This window comes from Nicotiana tabacum, chromosome 3 (assembly GCF_000715075.1).
Source record: "Nicotiana tabacum cultivar K326 chromosome 3, ASM71507v2, whole genome shotgun sequence".
In the NCBI taxonomy this organism is placed as follows: domain Eukaryota; kingdom Viridiplantae; phylum Streptophyta; class Magnoliopsida; order Solanales; family Solanaceae; genus Nicotiana; species Nicotiana tabacum.
Genome location: NC_134082.1, coordinates 210,672,124 through 210,676,923, shown reverse-complemented (window position 1 = coordinate 210,676,923; position 4,800 = coordinate 210,672,124).

Below are 4,800 nucleotides of genomic sequence, written 5' to 3'. Positions count from 1 at the left end.
AAAATAAGTGTCCATCTCGAACCAAAGATCCGAGAAGAGTTAATTAAAGCACTCATAGAATTCAAAGATATTTTTGCATGGTCGTATGACGACATGCCGGGCTTGAGCACTGATTTAGTGGTCCACAAATTGCCCACCGATCCAACGGTGCCTCCTGTCAAGCAGAGGCTGAGAAAATTCAAGTCTGATATGAGTATGAGAATTAAGGAAGAAATCACCAAACAATTGGAAGCAAAGGTCATTCGAGTCACTCGATATCCTGTTTGGTTGGCTAATGTCGTTCCTGTACCAAAGAAAGATGGCAAAATTAGAGTATGCGTCGACTATCGCAATCTCAACAAAGCAAGTCCAAAGGATAATTTCCCATTACCCAATATCCATATTTTGATCGACAATTGTGCCAAGCATGATATAGGGTCTTTCGTGGATTGTTATGCCGGGTATCATCAAATTCTAATGGATGAAAAAGATGCCGAAAAGACGGCATTCATCACACCATGGGGAACTTATTGCTACCGGGTAATGCCATTCAGTCTAAAGAACGCCGAAGCAACCTATATGAGAGCAATGACCACAGTGTTTCATGATATGATACACAAGGAAATTGAGGTGTACGTGGATGATGTGATCATAAAATCAAAACATCAGGCCAACCACGTTGGGGATTTGAGGAAGTTCTTCTTAAGACTTCGCAGGTACAACCTCAAGCTTAACCCTGCCAAATGCGCATTTGGAGTTTCATCCGGAAAGTTGCTGGGATTCATAGTCAGTCGACGAGGCATCGAGCTAGATCCGTCAAAGATTAAAGCCATCCAAGAACTGCCACCTCCAAAAAACAAAACTGAAGTAATGAGTTTGTTGGGGAGGTTAAATTATATCAGCAGATTTATTGCTCAACTCACAACAACCTGTGAGCCAATTTTCAAATTGTTAAAAAGGATGCTGCAGTCAAATGGACCGATGAGTGTCAAGAAGCGTTCGATAAAATAAAAGGGTACTTGTCAAACCCGCCCGTGTTAGTCCCGCCAGAGCCAGGAAGACCTTTGATTCTTTACTTGACGGTTTTGGAAAATTCATTTGGTTGCGTATTGGGGCAACATGACCTCACTGGCAGAAAAGAACAGGCCATCTACTACCTCAGCAAGAAGTTCACAGCTTATGAGGTTAAGTATACTCATCTGGAAAAGACATGTTGCGCCCTAACATGGGTAGCTCAAAAATTGAAACACTATTTGTCATCCTACACTACTTACCTCATTTCTCGGTTGGATCCATTGAAATACATTTTTCAAAAGTCTATGCCAACGGGAAGACTTGCAAAGTGGCAGATATTGCTCACAGAATTTGACATCATCTATGTGACTCAAACTGCAATGAAGGCTCAAGCGCTGGCCGATCATTTGGCCGAAAACCCGGTCGATGAGGAATATGAGCCGTTGGAAACTTATTTTCCTGACGAAGAAACAATGCATATCGACGAGGTAGAGCGAATTGAAAAGCCTGGCTGGAAACTTTTCTTTGATGGAGCCGCTAACATGAAAGGAGTCAGAATAGGAGCTGTAATCATTTCTGAAACAGGGCATCACTATCCTGTTACGGCTCAATTGCGATTTTATTGCACCAATAATATGGCTGAATATGAAGCTTGTATTTTGGGGTTAAGGCTAGCCGCAGACATGGGTATCCGAGAAATCTTAGTTATGGGAGATTCGGATCTGTTAGTACATCAAATTCAAGGAGAATGGGAAACCCGAGACTTGAAGCTCATCCCATACCGACAATGTCTACATGATCTTTGTCAGCGGTTTCAATCAGTGGAATTCCAACATATTCCAAGAATCCATAATGAGGTTGCCGATGCATTGGCTACCCTGGCATCAATGTTGCACCATCCAGACAAAGCTTATGTAGATCCAATACATATTCAAGTCCACGATCAGCACGCTTATTGCAATATGGTTGAGGAAGAATTTGATGGTGAACCATGGTTCCACGACATCAAGGAGTATATCAGGATGGGGATATATCCCGCACAAGCCACAGGAGATCAAAAGAGGACCATTAGGCGATTGGCAAATGGATTCTTCTTAAGCGTAGGAGTTTTGTATAAAAGAACACCAGATCTTGGATTATTAAGATGCATAGATGCCAGACAAGCTGCAGCTGTCATGTCTGAAGTACATTCAGGAGTTTGCGGACCCCACATGAGTGGATATGTGTTGGCAAAGAAAATCCTCCGAGCTGGTTACTATTGGCTTACCATGGAGCGAGATTGTATCAGTTTTGTGCGCAAGTGTCATCAATGCCAAATACACGGAGATTTGATTCATTCTCCACCATCCGAGTTGCACACAATGTCGGCACCATGGCCATTTGTTGCCTGGGGCATGGATGTGATTGGACCAATTGAGCCGGCAGCATCCAATGGGCACAGGTTCATTCTGGTAGCTATTGATTATTTTACCAAATGGGTTGAGGCCAAGACATTCAAATCAGTGACCAAGAAAGCTGTGGTCGATTTTGTCCACTCAAATATCATATGTCGATTCGGAATCCCGAAGGTGATCATCGCGGATAACGGTGCTAATCTTAACAGCAACCTAATGAAGGAAGTATGTCAACAGTTTAAGATTACACATCGTAACTCTACCCCATATCGGCCCAAGGCGAATGGAGCAGTAGAAGCAGCCAACAAAAACATAAAGAAGATACTTCGGAAAATGGTAGAAGGATCAAAACAATGGAATGAAAAATTACCATTTGCATTATTGGGATACCGCACTACTGTTCGCACTTCAGTAGGAGCCACTCCTTATTTGTTGGTATATGGCACCGAAGCAGTAATTCCTGCAGAAGTTGAGATTCCTTCCCTTCGGATCATCGCCGAAGCAAAGATTGATGATGATGAATGGGTCAAAACCCGTCTAGAACAGTTAAACTTGATTGATGAAAAACGATTGACCGCAGTATGCCATGGTCAATTATATCAAAGAAGAATAAAAAGAGCATACAACAAAAAGGTGCGTCCCCGGAAGTTTGAAATAGGTCAGCATGTGCTGAAACGTATTCTTCCACATCAGGTTGAAGCAAAAGGCAAATTTGCCCCGAATTGGCAAGGACCATTCATTGTGACCAGAGTATTATCGAATGGTGCACTATGTTTAACAGACATTGAAGGCAAGTGCATAGACATCGCGATCAATTCTGACGCGGTAAAGAGATATTATGCATGAATTTTTGAATGTTTGTATTTAGCATTATTTCGAAGATCGGAATGACAAAAGCAACTTATTCTGCTATCCGAAACACTATACCCTTTGTTTCCCCTTTGAGCCATACTTGTTTCTTTCCTACCCTCTCTTGGAATAAATGAAAATCAAGTATGAAATAAACAAAAATATGAAAAAAAAAATATCACTATTATTTAGTGAACTACGTTTGACCTGATTCCTCAAAGAAGGATACGTAGGCGCCTCACGACTCGGTCATAGGGTGCACAATATACATAAAATGTGCACAAAAAGAAACATCAAGCGACCCCAATCAAGGAACTGGGGCAAGAATTGTATTGGAAATAAGAAAAAGATTCCAAGAGTTGTAATTTTAAACACATACCAAAACTGTTTAGCTTTTAATACCTTTTCCATTTCTAACCCCATACCAGAAAGACCTTTCGACCAATCTTAGAAAAATGTTGAGTCAAACAAATGAAGATGGTTCATAATACTCTGGTACAAATAAGAAAAGAAAGTAAAAATGAGAGAGTCTTATAGGTGAAAACCCACACGGGCACCATAAGGCGACGGAAGTTGAGAGAAAAGTAAAATGAGAGAGTCTTATTGGTGAAAACCTTTGTAGGCACCATAAGGCGAAAAGGAAGTGAAAAAATGAACAAATGAGGAAAGTTTATCAGTGAAAACTCTTTAAGACATTGCAAGCCCAACAGGTCTGTGAAATGAAAAATGAGGTTGGATTATGGGAATTTTGGCAAAAACAAAAATGAGACAATTGAAAGGAGATTGATTAAAAGACTGGGTTGATTAATCCGAAATGCATACCCTGATCATTGGTGCCAGTAATTCCAATCAGATAAGTTTTTATTCTTTCTCCAACAGTCATCCAAACTTGGATTTTTCTTTTCATTCTATAATTGTCGAAATCAGCGTGTTTCGCCACTAATAAATCTTACTTTTCTAAAAAAAACTTTGAGATAAGTTTTATTCCAAACAAATAAGAAGGAATGTCAAGGTATACTACCAAGATTCAAGGTTACATGATGCAAAATACGGCCACGAAAAGTGGGAGATAAAGGATATGGGTGTAAGAAAGGTGAAATCAAAAGTGGATCAGCGAAGTCAGAAGGGACATATGATTACAGTTAAAAGGGTTCGAAGGAAAACATACAGAGGGGAATCCTATAGTCAAGGATCAATTACAAGGACAAAACAGTCTTTTCAACCATTCAATAAAGAGAGACGAAGAGAAGCCTCACCATCGGCAATAATGCCCCAATTAACCACCCTGCTTTAAAGTAACAAAGTTTTCTTTGATTTAAAACAGGGGCAAATACAATATTTGCGTCAGGAAATACCTGGTAAGAAGTTAAAAAGAAGTCAGGCGTCCACCTGGAGAACGAGGATGAAGAAGTTAAAAAGAAGTCAGGCGTCCACCTGGAGAATGAGGATGAAGAAGTTAAAAAGAAGTCAGACGTCCACCTGGAGAATGAGGATGAAGAAATTGAAGAAGTCAGGCGTCCACCTGGAGAATGAGGATGAGAATTAAAGAAGTCAGGCGTCCACC